The 18,987-nt window shown below is 48.8% G+C and overlaps 2 long non-coding RNA genes across 2 annotated transcripts; one reads left to right on the forward strand and one right to left on the reverse strand.

The window, feature by feature from the left end:
- Positions 1 to 1,370: 1,370 nt before the first annotated feature.
- On the forward strand, positions 1,371 to 2,606 carry LOC102417430. The gene is made up of 2 exons (XR_001350070.2): positions 1,371 to 1,604; positions 2,364 to 2,606. It is a non-coding gene; the product is annotated as an uncharacterized LOC102417430 (long non-coding RNA).
- Positions 2,607 to 8,479: 5,873 nt separating this feature from the next.
- LOC111827756 lies at positions 8,480 to 9,837 on the reverse strand. Its single transcript, XR_002831482.1, has 3 exons — positions 9,723 to 9,837; positions 9,152 to 9,259; positions 8,480 to 8,829 (listed from the first exon to the last, which is right to left on the reverse strand). It is a non-coding gene; the product is annotated as an uncharacterized LOC111827756 (long non-coding RNA).
- Between the last annotated feature and the right edge of the window lie 9,150 nt (positions 9,838 to 18,987).

Raw genomic sequence — 18,987 nt, forward strand, 5'->3', positions numbered from 1 at the left:
TTGAGAACCGCGGGCTAGAAAACATGTCACAACCTTTAGGGATCTTCATCTCAGCTGTCACTCTCCTCTCCCCGGTTGCCAGGGCCACACCCTGGGAGCAGGAGCCCCAGCTTTGTGTGAGTGATTGTTGGGTGGTTGCGCTTTATTGCTGTTATCGGCACTGATTTATCAGGCCCTTTTAAAAAGGAAGGTTGTGGGTGCCAACCCACCTGCGTGGGCCCTGCATTCCTGGAGGTGTCGTCACATCCTCTCTCCCCTCCCCCAGGGTGTGGCATCCCTCTTTACTTGGACTTTCCTTTCTCGGAGGGAGTGAGCCAGGCCAGCGCTCCCTGGATCTCCTGAGCAGAATTTGCGCGGAGGCCTGCTTCACAAGTACCCCTGGGCTGTGCAAGGAAGGAATGTGGAAAATAGTTAGACTTTGATAAAGGCGCCGTGGAGGAGGGGAACCCTGTCATCCTGAGAGCTGTTAGGACCACAAGCTTGTTCACGGGGCCTGAATTTCAGCCTTTCTCCAGAAACATGAAGCCCCGAGAAAAGCATACAGAAGGGTTTATATCTGTTTCTTTGGTTTGAAGGCTGAATCCTAATCTCATTTCTCTCCACCACCCCTCCCCACCCCCAAATCCTGGAGCTCAAGCTGATCAAGACCTACATGTGGAATGAAAAGCTAGTCCCTTGCCTGGGAGACTTAGTACTCAGGGAGTTAGGAAGATAAAGTGAAGCGAGTGTAGGACACGGACTCTATAAATTAATAGGTTCACAAAAATCAATGGTTGGGAACTGGCTCCCGCTGATTATCACACCCACACAGCTTCTGATCTCTCCAAACCATCTCCACCCCTGAAAGGAGATAGTGAGGGTTGTTACATTTCTGCTTTATCCTATTCAAGACTTTCTGTTTTCAAGTTCTACAACTTAACACACGGTGGTGTTCGTTTGCTGAAAAGAGTTTGTAATTTTCCACAATTAGTTTTACTGATTCTTGTCATGCATAATGATACTTTTTTCTTTCCTTCTTCCTCTAACTCTTAGAAAAAAAAAAAAAGAGGTGGCAAGGAGTCATAGATAATGGTGGTGAGGTATTTTTCAAGAAGTTTCTCTTGCCAGCTCTTTTTCTCCTTGATTGCTCAAGTTCCAGTTGATGGAGCTGGTTAATAATTCTTTGAGAAAGAGTTGAAGTGTATATTTATGAATCTCAGACTACTCACCAAAGCATTTTAAGCTCTTTAGCAGAGGTGGAATTAAGTCACATGATCTGTTTTCTGGTTAATAGCTTATAATACTTTAATACTGTGTGTGTGTGTGTGTGCCAGGTGTGGGGGTTGGAACTCACAGCTCCAGAAACTGATGAATTATCCCCTGTGGCCTAGAGGCTAGATGCCCTTCTAGGTAACATCACCGTCTTCGTGGGAGGCAGAATGTGCCAGGTACTGTGCATGAACCCAGCCTTTGAGGAGCTGACCTTTTCCCTCTCTGGGACTCAATTTCTCCATCTGCAAATGCAGGCGCCAGAATGAGATCATCTCCACAGTCCCTTCCAGCTCTCAACGTTCTGCAGTACCCGGGGATAATGAAGATTGATCATTATTTCAACATTACCAGGGGTAAACTGGAAGGAAAAGGGTAATCTTTTCTTCAGGGTCAACAGGCAGGCTGCAGTCATCAGCTAAAATAGTCCCGTTTCTAGGAAGTGTTGGTGAAGATGATGAAAACTAACACTTAAGAGCGTCCTACCAGGAGCCAGGCACTGCAAAGCTTTCCCGAGGATTATCTTAGTTACATTTAAGTAGCAGCAGGAAAGAGCTTTGTATTTGGAGGCACTCAGTTCTTAAAAAGAAATTTTAGGTGATGGATGCTAATTTGAGCCCCTAGCTCTGCTCCTTGCTGGTTGGGTGACCTTGACCCTGTTCCCTTAACCCAGTGGTTCTCAACCTTCCTAATGCCGCGACCCTTTAATACAGTTCCTCATGTTGTGGTGACCCCCAATTTCATTGTTACAAATTGAACATAATTAAAGCATAGTGATTAATCACAAAAACAATATGTAATTATATATGTGTTTTCCGATGGTCTTAGGCAACCCCTGTGAAAGGGTCGTTCGACCCCCAAAGGGGTCTCGACCCACAGGTTGAGAACCGCTGCCTTAACCCCTCGGAGCCTCAGATTCCTCCTCTATGAAAGGAGATGGCAGTGCCCATCGCATTGTTGCTGGAATCAGATAACAGCTTTGCAGAGCATCAAGTGTGATGCGAATATTAGTGGTTATTCCTTAGCTAATAATATTGCCTATGAAAGCCTTTGAAAAAAATTCCTTGAAATAAAACAGAAATGTGTAATAAACTATTCTTTTTGTTTTCACACAGAACAACCTTTCCATGGATATCTTTTAGATACGCTGAGAGTCAGCCTGGAGCCATTGACAACAGATGCCTACATTCAAATCCTGCCGCTGCCATTTCCTCGATGGTGACCTTGGGCAAGTGTTTAACTTCTGTGACCTTTGGTTTCTCACATTTGTAAAATGAGGCAACTAAGAGATTCACTTGTCTCAATTCACGGAAAAAGCACTTAGAATGGGACTCAATACAGAGTCAGAATTCCATAAATGTTACCTTTTATCGTCATTATTGCTGTCTAATTATTTTTATTACCTACTGCCATAATAGAATTCATTAATGAGTATTTAATAAACCCCAACCGTGTATGTAACACTGTGCTTGACATGGAGATGAAGGATAATAAGAAAAGAGAATGAAGATATGATTCCTACTGTCTGGCACGTCACAGCTTACATATAGATCGGCTCAGTAAACATCCCTTGAGCTCTTATCCGGATCAGACAAATATGGGTACAATAGAGTTGTTGCCTAGAAGGAACTGTGGCTGAGAAGTCAGACGCACAGAGAGACGTCTTCTGGAAATGGTGGGCACAGTAGTTAAGGATGTGGTGGGGGTTGTTGGAGTTGACCACCCAGAGATCACATCTGGCTCTTCCACCAGCCAGCTGTGGAACTCTCTCTAAAGACCACTTTCCACAGGAATAAACTGAAGGTAAGTAATAGTATCTACCTTCTTTGAATTAACAGCCATTCAGGGAGTGTCTGTGATGTGCCGGACACTAGTCTAGATGGATCCTGTAGGATAGAAGACATAACAGAATCCCTGCCTCCTGGAGCTGACATCCCAGGGGAGAGAGAATACACCAATTATTTCATTAAAATATATAGTGTGTTCCTGTTAAAAGCCCTGGAGAAAACTTAAGTGGGGGTGGGTAAGGAGGATGGGGAGGCCTGGCTGTGTGGGGGAAGGGGGGGGGCAAGGTGTGGATGGAGAGAGAAATTTAAATGGGGTGGCAGGGATGGCCTCTCAGGAAAGCTGGAGGTGAGAAAATGATCCTCTTGTTTTTCCAGTTGCCCCCTCCCCCACCCTCCCCCGCCCTCCCCACTCTCAGGCTGGTGCTGGGAGAAAAATCTTTAAAAACGGGGCGATAAGAGGATCAGCTTTGTGTTTTCATAAAATCTAGCCAGGAGGTAGGCACTGGGGGCAGCAAATTAATGAGTTCTGCAGGGAAGGGCGTGATTAAATGGCAGAATGAGTGGTGTGGCCGGTGAGACGTAGGGGGGAGGCAGGACATCCCTCCATTCATTTGTTCATTCATTCAGCACATCTTTATGGAGGTCCAGCTCTGTGCCAGGCACCGGCTAGATGCTGGCTGGGGCTGCTCTGGGGATAAGACCAGCTGGGAGGCGGGGCAGGGGAGTGCCACAGACCAGACTGTAACTGGAAGGAGTGAATAGGCAGGGCGGGGCCTTGGGAGGAGAGAGCCCCAGCCCCAGCCCCAGCCCCAGCCCCAGCCCCAGCCAGGCTCTCCGCCAGCTGGTGTGGCTGTTCGGGAAGGCGGGGCTTCAAGTGCAGGTCTGACTCTAGAGGAGACGCTGACATTTTTAAGTGAAACTTTCTAGTTTTTAAATGATGGCAACTGTTCGAACAGTGCGGTGACTGAGAATAAGTGGAGTGTGTGTGTGTGTGTGTTCTATCTAGGATGGGAAAGCTCTGAGGAGGTGATATGTAAGTCTTACAAGGTGGTGAGGGTGGGGGCGAGGGAGAAGAGCATGTACTAAGGGTCCAGTAAGGGCAGAACTTGGTGTGTTTGAAGAATTCAAAGAAAGGCCGTGCCTGGAGCTTCAGATGAAGGAGAAGAATGACTCCAGGTGAACCCAAGGTGAGGTGGGCAGGGCCAGGTCATCCAGGAGAAGTTCATTGAGAAGCCATCTATACTAATAAAAAGGTAATATGCTAATTAGACAGGATGTCTTCTGGAGGTCCTTCCAGACAAAGCCACAGTGGCGGGGTCTGAGGCAGAGGTGGTTAGGGGTGATCAGTCCGGCAGGGAAGAGCGGTTAGGGGGGATCAGGCTGGCAGGGGAGGGCAATTAGGGAGAGATCAGGCCAGCAGGGGAGCCGTTAGGGGCATCAGGCCGGCAGGCAGGTGAGCGGTTAGGAGCCAGTGGTCCAGGATTGTGAGAGGGATGTCCCAGATTGGAGAGGGTGCAGGCTGGACTGAGGGACCGCCCCCCCCTCCCATTCATGAATTTCATACACCAGGCCTCTAGTCTCTGAATAATTAGAAATAACATTAATGCCTGTAGCCTTTGAGTCTAGACCTAGAAGAAGGAGGAAACGAAGAGATATTCTAGAGAGGAAAATAGTGAGAACAAAGTAGTTCTCCAAGTTCTCACTCACCCTTGAGTGGAGGACGGTTGAAGGAGAGTGAGGCAGTGATCGCACTGGGATGGATTTCCAGACCCTGGGAATCCTCGGGAGATGACATTTAAGTAGGGGGCTTGGTGCCATTTTATGGAGATCATTCAACCAAGGGCTTTTATCTTGTAGGCCAGGGTGTCCCAAGCACGCCTGAGGCTAAGAATCATCTTGGGTGCGTACTAAAAATGCAGATTTGAGGGCCCTCCTTCTGTGGTCCCATTTCTGGAATGGGCCTCAGGGAACCTGTAATCTTAACTATCATCCAGGGATTCTTACCCTCAGGTAAGTCTGGGAAAATGGTCATGTAGGCATATCATTGCAGGTTTCTGACTTGGGAGTCAGAACCGGTGTCTACAGTAGATTGAGGACAGGAAACTCGCAGGCAGAAGACCCAGGATGGAGCCCTTGCTGGTGTCAGGACACAGGAGGGGGAAGGGCTGGACTCGGGCTGTGTAAGGGGACCGTTAGTCATTTTCTAGGGCTGTCGTAACGAAGTGCTGCAAATGGGAGGCTTAAAACAACAGAAATGTGTCCTCTCACCGCTCGGGAGGCCAAAGTCAGAGGGAGAATCTGATGTAGGCCTCGATCCCAGCTCCGGCAGGGGGAGGGGGGGTGGCCACCTCACTGGCATTCCTGTGCTTGCAGGGGCGTCACTCAAGTCTCCCATTTTATAATCACGTTGAGTTTTCCCCATGTTAACTTTTAAGTTACATGTTGCCTGAAAGATGAGGGAAAAGACCATAGTATTCATACAGGGGTGGGGGACATCCGGCCCGCGGGCCATAGAAGGCCTGCGAAATCATTTGGTCTGGCCCTGCCAAGGCATGAGAGGTGAGTTAACTAAATGTTTGACCAAATATATCAAGCTAGTTTTTAAGGTGATCATTTTGTATGGCCTGCGCATGAGGGTATAAATATCCAAATGGCCCTTGGCAGAAAAAAGGTTCCGCAGCCCTGGTTTAAAAGCTGCTTGCCTGGCATATGATCAGTTCTCCCAGTGCTTGTCCCGTGAGTGGACAGAAACATTTTGTTGGGGACTTTGGGGGTGTCCTGCCAGAATAAAAGGCACATTGAAGGCCCCTGCAGAGTGAATAGTGAGGAAACAAGAGACCATGGCAACACATCACGAGGCATAAGATGGTTGCTGGAGGCAGCGACAAATAATGACATAAATATTATGGAGCATTGAAACCTGCAGGGGCGGTTCCTAAAGAGCATACTGTCTGCCCTCATTTCATTGCAAGTTGATCAACTCACCCAGTTTGTGTGGGACTTTCCCAGTTTTAGCCCTGAGAATTCCAGAAAACCCCAGAGAAGTCCTAGCAAACACTACTTCATCTTCACGAAAACACCTGGACAGTTATCACCCTCATCCTATAGATGAGGACACTGAGGCACAGAGAAGTTAAGTAACTTGCTCAGGGTCACACGGGTACGTGGCAGAGCTGGGACTCAAACCCAAGTCATTGCTTCCCAGGTCCCTCACCCTCCCACACTGCCTTTTATAGGGTCAAGTGAATGTCAGTTCTTGGTTTAAAAATATTTCTTCCTTTGTGAAATGCATCATTTTGTTTGGAAGCATGGTTGTGTCCTTTCCCCTGCCCCGAGGCAATCCTACAGGTAAAAAGTCAGTCAAGAGTCAGGTTGCAAGACTTGTTGCCTTCTAGGAGCCTTCTAGAAACATGACACCCTCCAGAGAACCTGCCCCCACAGCCCCAGCATCTGATCAAAATTCCTCATGGGATTTTTTTCAGGAGGAGAGAGTGTGCTGTTCACTACAGAGAGGAGTTTCCAAAATGAAAACAAACCAACAAACAACCCAACTCGTTAACGGAGATCCAGTAACTGAGCCTTATTAAGTTCAACATTAAGAAGAAGAAAACGAAATCATTTACAGAAACCCCTTTCTCCCTTGGGAGACATTTAAGAACCGAACATATTTTTAAAAAAACTTAAAGGCATGCCAAGTTTATGTAAAATTATACCAATGATGAAAGAGGCTTGAGAACAACAACAAAGCCATCCAAAGTCAATGCCCACAATCGTATGCTCTTGGGAAACAGAGAAGAAGGCGAGATCAAGGATGCCAAGAGCATTTGAGCCCAGTGATGGGGAGCACAGTGGGGAGCCTGGTTCAGTCCTGGCTGCCTGCCTCTGAGCTGGGTGTTGGGGAGCACAGCTGGGGAGCACAGTGGGGAGCCAGGGTCAGTCCTGGCTGCCTGCCTCTGAGCTGGGTGATGGGGAGCACAGCTGGGGAGCACAGCTGGGGAGCCTGGTTCAGTCCTGCCTGCCTGTCTCTGAGCTGGGTGATGGGGAGCACAGCTGGGGAGCACAGCTAGGGAGCCTGGTTCAGTCCTGCCTGCCTGTCTCTGAGCTGGCTAATCTGGGGCAGGGACTTCCCTCTCTGAGTCTCATCTCCAAAAGGGGATACTGAGTGTCTGCCTTAGAGGGCTGTGTTAAGAAACCCAGCAGATTATAAGTCGTTCACTAACCCTGTTTCTGGCCCACCGCACGTGCTGAGTAAATGGTGCCTGTTCCTGGTCAGGATGCCTTTGGCCTGCGATTAGGCAGAGATCTGAGCTCGTGTTTGTTGGAGGCTCCCGCCCTGTCAGGCCTCAGCTCGGCGTCCCACACACACCCTGATACTTAATCCTCACCTTAACTCAGGGACTGATGATTATTCTATCTGCAGACGAGGAGACCAAGGCACAGAGGGGAGGGTTCAGGGTTCGGCTTGAAGAGTCACACGGAGAGGAAGGGATTAGGCCCCAGGTCCATCCTGACTCTGCTTTTTACTGCACAACGTTCCAGGGAAACTTAAAAAATAATAATAACAGTAATAATTTTTTTAAAGATGTCGTTTTTCTAGTCCCAGGTCCCCTTAAATATGAAGATCTGTTTCTGGAATGAGACATTTCAAAGTGGAGCAAGGTGTGCCCGGCAGCCTCCTGGATGGGGGAGTTTTTGCCTGTGTGCAGAGGCAAAGACTTGAGGCTGAAGTTGTTTTCCACACACTCCAAGGGCTTCCAGGCAGACTTGAACCTGTGCCCTAGGGCTGAGCCCAGCCCCCTCCCCAGTCCCATCTCCCCGAGGTAAATGTGTCCAAAACCCTCCACGTAAACAGCGTAAACAGCGGTCCTTAAAATAGGAGCTGTGCCTGGAGCCTGTGTTTACAGCCGCCTGTTCAGGATGGTAGGGAGAATGTTTATCTTAGTCCACAAACCCCGTCTGATTTTTGCAACGATGAGCAGTGAATGCTGCTTTGCCTCTGCGTGTGGCCCTTGCTGGTACTTTTCCTCTGTGGGTCAGTTCTATGACTCGGGGTGGGGCGGGGGAAGGTCTCCCAGCTTCATCTATAAATCAGGAGAGTGGGCCTTTAGGGATGCCCCTCTGGAGTCTGGCCATGAACTTGAAGTCCTGAGCTCTCCACGCTTTGCATGGTCCTGCTGGAGAGACCTGGATTCCGGGAAAATTCCTTCCTGGGTCATACCCTTGCTCATTTATGTAGCCATTCGTCGGTGACACACTAATTCCTACGCCAAACCTGGAGGGCCTGCCCCACCTTTCAACCGCTCCCTCCGCCCAGGGCTTCTCAGAGATAGTGCCGAAGGACCTAGTCAATTTACAATTTTTTAATTGTTGCAGATGGATACTTTTGTAAAATATAATAAAGATGAATTATCAGGAAAAAAAAAGAAATTTAAAAACCCCAAAGACATATAAAATGCAAGCCCCATTTTTTAGTGCTGGATTCTCCGTTTTGTGCAGACCACATCTGACCAGCATGGGGTTTGTACACACAGTTACAGTACAATGTGGTAAATGTCCTCAGAGGCTGAGATCCCAAAAGGCAGGAACATAAATCGTTGTGTAGGAATCCAAAGGGCTCGATCGTCGGTGGGGCCTCAGTTTCCCCACTCCACCGGGTTGTTGGGTGTAGCTAACACACAAAGCGCTGGACGCCCCCGGATTTGAGGAATACCGTGCAAGTCTCATCATCCTTCCCTTCTGGTAGTTCAAGCACTCCGACCGCTCAGATGCGACCCGTTTCGACGTACAAAGCACTCTACAGATTAGAATATTTAAAAATCATTCTTCTTCTAAAAGTAAAGCATTTTGTAGGGGAAAAAGAAACCTCCCCTCTATCCTTCCTTCCAGGTCTTTTATTATATGCACATGAATATAGCAATGAGCTCATACCACACAGAATTTTTTAAAAACAAATCTTGCTTCCTTCACTTAATACATATCATGGGGATACTTCCCTCTGCTACTTAGATACCTCCCTTTTTTTTTTCCCCAGGTGGCACTGCTTTCCGAGGTCTAGGTTCGCCATAGTTTACTTAGGCCGTCTTGTAATAGCGGACATTCAGGTCATTATTACTCACGGTGTTGCGGTAAACATCATGTGCGTACGTCCCACATGCTTCTGTGTATTTCTCTAGGATAGGTTCCAAGAAGCCAGTGGGTGTTGTAGGTGTTGCCAAAACAGTCCTCTTGAAAGACAGTACAAATCACATCAGATTTTGAAGTTGGAAAAGGGTGCTGTTGAACTCACTCCTCCTTTTGCTGATCAAGAAGCCAAAAGGGGGAAGAACCTGATCGAGGTCACACGTGAGTTCAAGACAGAGCCAAGAACAGACTCCTGACTCTGTCTGGCGAAGTTCCAGTGTTTCCCTCGCCCTCTAACAGCCCTATGCCGGTGGCCTTGACTGGTGGGGGGCCCTATGCAGAACCAGGAGTGAAGGCTTTGAATAATGATATTTGTGTCAGATTTGAACCGTGGCCCTTAAGATTGTGTCTTACATCCCTTAAGAAAGGGACTGTGACTTGGGGTGCCCTGGCAGCCCCTTCGGAGGAACATCTGATTCTCGTTTGACCTAATCATCCTTGTCATATGCTAGTATAGGGACAGCTGAGAACAGCGAGTGAAGCACAGAACTTGGTCTCCAAGCTTACCTCTGCCCTGACTCAGTGTCCCCACCTTGGAAATAGTAACCTTCTCACAGAGTGATCGTGGAAATAAGGTAACTGTACGGCAAAGGCTTGGAAGGCTCTCGGGAAACCGAGTCCTCTCTGACGCTTCTCCTGTGGAGCTGAAAAGAATCAGAACTTGCGGTTGAGGTGTCCAACAGAGGGCAGTCTGAGCTGGAAGTGGGATTTTCCGACCCAGAGAGAGAGAGGAGCACGAGTGAGAAGCACCCATGGTGCTAATTTAGCCTCAGAGTTCAGATCTAATTGAGGTTAGAGTCCGTTTTGCTTATCACTGGTGCATTGCTCTGAAGAGGTTATTTAAGGACAAGAAGTGGCCACATCCCCAAATTCCACAGACACTCCCTGCTCTCTAATCCCTCTCTAAGCCCTTCCTCTCCTAAATATCATCTGTCTGTGCTTCTCTATCTCCCACGGAACCCATCTCTGTCCTCGGCCTCACAGTCTCTGGCCGTGCAGGACCGCCACTTTGTTCTGGACTCTCTCCATGTAGCTGCCTGATTGCAAACATCGAACACGCAGCAGCACCCCAGGGTGGGCCTTCGTGATCTCCTGCTGAAACTACTAGTAAACACCACAAGCAGACGGGTCTGAGCCGCCCCAGCTGAGGCTGCAGCCAGAGCAATCTGACCGCCCCTCTGGAGCCCGGCTGACGGGGTGACCACCCTCCCCTCCTTCGCCTGACACCCAGGGCTCTCCAGGGCCTGCCTCCAACCCTGTGCCTTCAGTTCCCATAGTCATGGCTGCCATTTGTGAAGAGCGGACTGTGTAAAGCAAAGGCCTTTATAGGTATGATGTCATTTCATGCTCAGGAGATAGGGAGTATTATGATCCCTCCTTTATGGGCGAGGAAACCAAGAGTCAGAAGAATGTACTGACCTGTGCCCTGGCCAGGTAGCTCAGTTGGTCTCAATACACGAAGGTTGCAGGTTTGATCCCCAGTCAGGGAACATACAAGAATCAACCAGTAAATGCATAAATAAGTGGAACAACAAATCAGTGTTTCTCTCTCTCTCTCTCTCTCTCTCTCTCTCTCTCTCTCTCTTTCTCTCTCTCTCAAATAAATTTTAAAAAAAATAATAAGGGATGTAGTGACTTGCTTAAGGTCATGCAGCCAGGCAGTAGCGATGCCTGAGTTAAAGCCCTGGGTGTTTTAACTGTGTTTCCCAGGGGTGGGCCTCATATCTCCCCCCCGCCCCCGGGGGGTTGTTAATTAAGAGAGTCCTTTGAAATGTCAAAAATGCAATGGCGTCTGTTTCCATTCCAACTTTAAAAAGATGAAAAAATTAATTATTTTTAAATTTCCCTTAAAACAGCTGGCAGTGTAGGAGCTGCCACTTGCGGTGAGTGCAGACAAACGAGTGTGCACGGCTCAGCCACTCACCGGTTCCGGTGACACTCCCCAAGCACGTGCGGCTGGACGGTATCACATTGGTTCTCTCTCAGACCTATATTTGCTTTATTCCTACCATGGCAGAACTGCTGTTGTAATCTAATTAATGGGGCACCTATATTATTGCAAAATCAACATTAAAAAGAAAAACAGCAATGGCTCAGCCAGTGTGGCTCAGTGGTTGAGCGTTGACCTATGAACCAGGAGGTCACGGTTCGATTCTGGTCGGAGCACATGCCTAAGTTTCGGGCTCAATTTCCAGTGTGGGGTGTGTAGGAGGCAGCCAATCAATGATTCTCTCTCATTATTGATGTTTCTATGCCGTCTCTCCCTCTCTGAAATCAATAAAAATACATAAAAAAATAAAAACATAGGTTTACAGTTGTTCATGTGGAAAATAATATAATAACAAATAATAATACAAGAATAAACTGGCATACTCACAACTGTAAACGTACATTTAAAAAAGCAACAAAAAACAACAACATAACAATGATTCTACATATATCTGTACTCATGGGAGCAGCACTTACAAATAAAAACCTGATAATCTCTCTTCTCACCTCTTAGAAATAAACAAAACTGGGAAAAAAAACACACCTTAAAAACACAAAATGCAAGGATTCTGAGAGAAGTAGAATTCTATTAAAGGTGCCTGTTAGTACGACAGCCCTTTCACTAGAAAATAAGCTGCAGCAAGTCGGGGACGTGTCTATCTTCACTGCTGGGGAACCACACTTGAGACTCTCAGGAAATGTTTGTTGAATGAGTAAACGTTGACGATATGATCAGACTCAGAATGAACTGTTTCTGTTTTTTTTTTTTTTAAATATATTTTTATTGATTTCAGAGAGGAAGGGAGAGGGAAAGAGAGATAGAAACATTAATGATGAGAAGGAATCATTGATCGGCTGCCTCCTGCACGCCGCACACTGGGGATCGAGCCCGCAACCCAGGCGTGTGCCCTGACTGGGAATCAAATCATGACCCCCTGGTTCATAGGTTGACCCTCAACCACTGAGTCCCCCTAGCCAGGCTGAGTTTCTGGACTGGGCCCCTCGATGAAGAACTATGTGTTGACCGGGACTTGAGAGTCTGTGGTGTTCCCTCCCAGCATAATCTCACTGGGTCCTTACAGTCACCTTGTGGCTGGGGAAGTAGCATCCCCACTTTTAGGAGGAGGCTGGGAGCAGCGGAATGCTGTGCTCAAGATCCCATAGAGTGGCAGGGGCCAGGTCTTGGGAATCTAAATCCAGTTCTCTTTCCAGTATCGTCCACCGTCAGCCGGTCCAAGGAGGTCTAGCGCCTGGTGACTACAGTGAGCAGGGCTTGGATTCGCATCTGCAGAGCGGATGCTTTGCTGGCTCCCATTTCACACCCCGAGCACCCCGGCCTCGGGCCTCGGGCCTCGGGCCTCTTCTCTTCTCTGACCCCTTCCCCGGGTGGCCTCATCCGATGACATGGCTTCACATAACTATCGCCTGCCCCAGTCTCTCCCCTGAACTCCTTACTGTGTATTTACTTGCCTCCTCGGCCCCTTATTAGGCAGCTCACTCTGAACTCTTGCTCTCTCCACCCACAGCTCATCAAGAAGCCGTTTCCTCCTCAGCGGATGGCAACTCCATCCTTGCAGATGTGTCTTCCAGATGACTACTACCCCACATCCAAGACTATTGGCTTGACCTCCAAAAATATCCAGAATCCAACTGCTTCTCACCACCTTCATATCTTGTACTCTGGACCAAGTCTCCATCCTCTCTTGCCTGGACTCTTGCAGTAGCCACCTCTCTGGTTTCTCTGCTTCTCCCCCTGCCCCTCTACAGTCTATTCTCCACACCAAGCCAGAAGGTCAAACCTGGAAAAACCTAAGTGGTAGCCTGTCCCTCCTCTGGTGAAAGCCCTTTGAAAACTTCTTATCTCACACAGTTAATCCAAACTCCTTACAATAGCCTTTGATAGTCCAAATCTTTCCTCCTCCTCCTCCCAACCTTATCTCCTGCCACCCTCCCCTCATGCAGGGCCTTTGAGGTTCCCCTGCCTCTCCCTCACTTCTTCGAGGTTCCCCTGCCTCTCCCTCACTTCTTCCTGCTCTCTGCTTCCGGTGAGAGAGGGTCAGGTTCTGGACACATCTACTCGCTTTCTTTGTTTATTGTTTGCTTCCCCCAGAGAAGGTGAGCTCCGCGAAGGCACGGACTTTGTTTTTCTGACTTTATTTCCAGGACCTGGAATAGTTCTGTCCCAGGGTCAGTGCTCGTAGGTGAATGAGGCCGAGCGATGGAGACTTATGTAGTTCTAAGAGACCTGGCGAAAGGTGAACCAGGGCACAGGCGGTGTTGCCAAAACACAAAAGAGGTGAAATAGATTCAGGTCGGATCAAGACGCAGACTGACTCTGAGGAGACACTCCTAGGGGCCACCTCTGGAGGCTGAGGCTGCAGAAGGCGATGTTGTAGATGTGTGCCTCGCATGAAACAGAAAATAGGAGGTAAGCAGGTGACAGCCATCGAGGATGGACAGGTGCCAGCACGCTGCTGAGCTCATCGCTGGGGTTCCCCGATTCAATCCTCACCTAACCCTGGGGCTGGGTGCTGCTCCCATCACTATTGTAAGAGGAAACGAAGGCGCCTCTGAGCTGAGCAGCCTGCCTGTCTGTAATCCTGCAGTTAACAATCTCTCCTGGACATTCCACTTCACTGGTTAGATCCTTAAACCTGCCTTGTTAAAGAGCACCCGTGGCTGTGGTTGTCCTGAAGCAAGTTGGGAAATGATGCACTTTCTGGAAAAGGCTAGATAAAACTCGAGACTAACTTTGGGAGGCAATTCTGCTCCTCTGAGGGCTGCAGCTACCAGCAGTCCCAGGTCGCTCTGTCCCTCAGCCAGGCCCGCTGGGCGCCCCGGATTGCATGACGTCTCAGGTGAGAAGCAAGCTGGTGGCATCTGTTCCCCTTCACTCTCCTCCCTTTCAGACGTCCCCATCGTCTCCAGCTAGGTTTGCGCTGGTTCCCAAGTTCTAACCATTGCATCCTTCATCCCTGTGACCTCCCCCTCTGCCTCACCCTTTTCCCTTTAAAAATAGTTCAAGACTTTCCCCATGGCTGTTGAAACCCTAAGGTAAAAATATTCAAGTACATTTTTAAAAAATGCACTACATAAAAGAAACGATTCTATCTCAACAACTGGAATCCAACTAGAATTAAACAAGAATTCAACAAATATGTATTTGTTTTGGGTACGTATTGCTCAGAGCAAAGCCCGGGAGTGTAAGTGGCAGGAAGAACACAGTCGGCTGTTTAATATTAGGCAGCTGTCATCGCCCCACTGATACAGCGTTCCCAGGTTACGGTTCTCTGGCGCTTAAATGACACACACCCCACATCCCTACATGGAGGTGTCAGGAGTCCTCCATCATCTGCTGTGCGATGGCGGGCTACATTTTCCAAACAATGAGCACAGTTTCTCCCTGAAGGAAACTTGCAATCGAAAGATTCGAGGGATCGGAATGTGTAATCCAAAACAGACCTGCGGGGAAGACTGCGTTTTACAGCCCAAGAAGAGAAAGAATGACTTTATTGACTATAAAATAAAGTCCACATGCTACACGTTGGCCCGAACCCACCCTGTGCATCTTTTATTATTATTATTATTTTTTCAAATAGACCTAAGATTAAAAACCAGCCTGCCTCTTCAAGCTGTGGGGCATCAGGTGTAAGTCACTTAGACCCATTGGAACCTCAGCCTCCTGTGAAAAGGAACTAGTGCCTCCCAGAGAAGGTGTGAGAAATGAGAGGACACCCCCTCCTGGCCAGTGTAGGGTGTTTTCAGTTGTTCCCAGGAGAGTTGTATCACGTTAGGCAGAATTATGACGGAGGCATTGTCTCTATTAGGAGATTTAGTATGGCTCAAGGAGATGCAGATGGGTGCCAGGTTGACAAGGGGTAGACTTGTGATAGTCAGCTTCCTGTGTTGGTATGATGGGCGAAGGGATGCCCAGAGAGCCGGTAAAACATTCCTGTGGGTGTGGCTGTGAGGGTGTCTGGAAGAGATTAGTATTGAATCGGGAGTTTGAGTGAAGAAGGGCACCCTCATCAACGCTACTGGTCATCATCCGATCTGTCGAGGGCCTGCGTCCAGCAATAAGGTGAAGGAAGAGGAAATTTGTTCTCTTGGAGCTGGGACATTCATCTGCAGGCCTTGGCCACAGCTCCCCTGCTTCTCGGGCCTTGGGATTTGGACTGAATTCCACCGGCTCTTTCCTGGTCCCCCAGGTTATCGATGGCACGTCGTGGGATTTCTGGGCCTCCGTAACTGCATGGACCAATTTCTATCATGTCTCCTCGTAGATCACTCTCCATATATCCCATCGGTTCTGTTTCTCTTGAGAACCCTGATAAATGCACCACCATCATTTTTGTTTCCCTTCTGACCTGGCTAAACAGAACCCCATTATCCCTGGTCACTCCTAGCCCCCATATTTGTGCTTATGTGATTCCTTCTCCCTAGCGTGCCCCTTGAATCTTTGTATAGCTGGTAATATAACTGCGGCCCCTTGAGTGTGGTTCTTCCACAAAATACCACGTGCGGGCGCGCACGTACAGTGCGATTGATACTTTGTGGTCACACTCAAGGGGCCAAAGAGCCGCATGCGGCTCTCGAGCCGCAGTTTGCCGACCACTGCCCTAAGCCAACCCTGCAAAGTTCTGCCCAAATGCCGCCTCTTCCAAGAAGTCTTCCCAGGTGCTGCCAGTCAGAAGTAATTTCTTCCAGATCTTGTCTCATCACGCACGACTGTATCTCTGTAACAGCTGTTGCAGCAAAGTGCTCTCAATGTGCAGGCAAATGGCACCATTTCCATCAAGTCGCTCAAGCTCCAAGCCAGGCATTCTTCCGGACACCCTGCTCTTCATCACCCTTCAAAACTATCCATTTTGCCCATCTCCAGTCCACTCTTTATTTTTTCCATCACCGTTTATGCCCCCTATATCCAGCCCCCTCATCACAGAGGTCATTCTAAAATGCAAACCTATATTGCCATTGTGTGCCTCAAACCTTCAGTGGCTCCCGTTAGTCTGAGGTGGAAGATAAAAGCTCCTCAGCCTGGGCCACAGTGCCTTGTGTGGTTGGCTATCTGTTCGACTTCATCTTTTCGTTTTGTTTTGTTTGAGATATAATTTAAATCCACCCTTTAAAGTGTACAATTCAGTGGTTTTAAATATGTTAACGGAGCTGTACAGCTGTCACCACTGTTTCATTCCGGAATATTTTCATCACCCCCAAAAGAAGCTCCATACCCATTAACAGTCACCGTCCATTTACCCCTCCCCCCACCCCTCTGGCCCCAGCCCCTGCAACTACGAGTCTGCTTTCTGTCTCTGTGGATTTGCCTATTCTGGACATTTCACCTAAATGCAATCCTACAGCAGGCCTTTGTGTCTGGCTCCTTCCACTTAGCATAATGTTTTCAAGATTCATCCACATTGTAGCCCGAGTTAAAAATAAAGAAAACCTCACTTGAGTTGGAGTTGGGAAGCCCTGAAAGGGGAGCTCTCCGTCCTGCCACCCAGACCCCAAAAGGAGGCCATCACAGCAGGAGGAAGGAAGGTCTCGCCTTGTTCAGCAGATGCCTCCATGGCCACCTGCACCTCTTTAGCTGGTTGCCTTCAGGTTGGGCTCCTGGGTACAGCCCAGCTGATGAATAACTGACACACTCAGCCAATGAGAAGCCGTTACCACCCTGAACTCTCCGGAAACAGCCCTCCCAGCTCCCCCTTTTCCCTGGCAAAAGCCAGCTCCCGTTTTCTGTTCTTCAGACTTGCCTGTGATTCTCTGTAGCAGGGGTCCTCAAACTCTTTAAACAGGGGGCCAGTTCATTGTCCCTCAGACCGTTGGAGGGCAGGACTACAGTTAAAAAAAAAAAACTATGAACAAATTCCTATGCACACTGCACATATCTTATTTTGAAGTAAAAATCAAAACGGGAACAAATACAATATTTGTATTTGCATGTGGCCTGCTGGCCGTAGTTTGAGGACCCCTGCTCTGTAGTCTGCTTGTCCCAGATCGCAATTCCTCTGCTGTTTCTAAATAAACCAATCTTGCTGGTAATATAACTGACTCTTAAAAAATATATATAAATTGATTTTAGAGAGGAAGGGAGAGGGAGAAACATCAATGATGAGAAAGAATCATCGATCGGCTACTCCTGCACCCCACCTACTGGGGATTGAGCTGCAACCTGGGCATGTGCCCTGACCAGGAATTGAACCATGACCTTCTGGTTCATAGGTCGATGCTCAACCTCTTAGCCAAGCCAGCCTGGTTTAACTCTTATTTTTTAAGGTCAACACATGTATCAGCATTTTACTCCTTTGTGTGGCTGAATAGTATTCCAATGTGTGGCTGTACCACACTTGCTTATGCGTTTGCCAGTTGATGAACATTTGGGTTGTTTCTCCCTTTTGGATCAGGAATACTGCTGCTGAGAACGTTTGTGCTCAAGCTCTGCTGGTCTCACGAGGGCTCACTCGTGTGACTGCCGTCACCTGACAACTGGACCCGGGCTGAAGGGTCCAGGTGCCCCACCACAGGCCCAGCAGTGGCCTGGCTGTCGGCCGAGGTGCGGAGGTTCCCTTCCACGCGGGCCTCCACCTTCTGGCCCAGGCGCCTTCACCACTGCTGGTCTTGAGGTTGCAAGAAAGTGAAAGCAAAGACAGAAAGTGCAGGGAGAAGGTCCCAAAGCTGGCGAACCATCGCTTCCAGCTCATCCTGTGGGTCAGACCAAGTCACAGACCCGAAGGGGTGGACATCCAGGTTCCACCTCTCACGGTGAGCAGGATCAGCCCACTGCAGGGACCATGGATCTGGGAAGGCATATTCATGGGGGCCCTTATTATAGCGACCCTCACAGCAATCCCTCCGCAGTGCACTCCTCCGGGTCCTTGTTCAGGGAACCCAAAGGGCAGCTCTGGGTCGTGCTTGTTGATGGAGAGCCCTCTGGGGCCCCGAGTCTCCTGTCTGAACTGGGCATCTCTTGTCTGGGCTGGAGATGGAGGTGGAGAAGGCTGAGGAGATTTAGGTTGAATATGTTCTTTCCCCATTTTTCTTTGGTTTAATCTGGGGAGCGGGACCTCATTGTTGCTTTGGTCAAGTCATGGATTTCATTTTACTTTCTTGCCATTGTCTTGTTTCTCTTCCAACTCGGCTACAATAAAAAGTCCAGCTAGTAAAGCATCCCGGCTAGATCTTGCTCCGAAAGCACCTTAAGGATGGAGAACGTTGATCCTAGAACAAGACTCCTTGAGTTAGAATCCTGGCCCTGTCCATTGCTCGCTGTGGACTGTGGGGAAGTGACTTCCCCTTCCTGTCCTGAAGTTTCCTGCTCTCTGGCTTGGGGACCTGGGACAGTTGTGTGAGGATGGAAGGAGGTGGTCAGTGGGAACCTCTCAGGACGGGGCACAGGACAGTCACCACCCCAGACAGCGAGGAAGGAGCCCTAGCAGGCCATCTGCACAAGGGTCGGGCGGTTGGGAGCGTCTGCCATAGACGTTTCCCTGGGGAGGGGGCGGAGAAGAAGGCGGCTTTACTGAAAAACAGCTTGTCATCTCTCTTAGTTCGTCCACGACAGAGGGCAGCCTCCATGCCCAGGGCTCCTGCTCTGGACTGCGCCTCGTTCTGGCCCTGTTCCGAGGTATTTGTGCTTTTGGTATAAATTTTAAATCTAAACATATGCAGGGTTTGTTTTCCCCCCAGAGCAGATTCCAACCAGCATGAAACCCGCCAAGACAAATAAATTGTGCGCTTCACCCATTTTCTGCGCCCCACGTCGCGGTTGAGTTTTAGAGAA

Source organism: Myotis lucifugus, unplaced genomic scaffold (assembly GCF_000147115.1).
Source record: "Myotis lucifugus unplaced genomic scaffold, Myoluc2.0 scaffold_215, whole genome shotgun sequence".
Lineage (NCBI taxonomy): Eukaryota > Metazoa > Chordata > Mammalia > Chiroptera > Vespertilionidae > Myotis > Myotis lucifugus.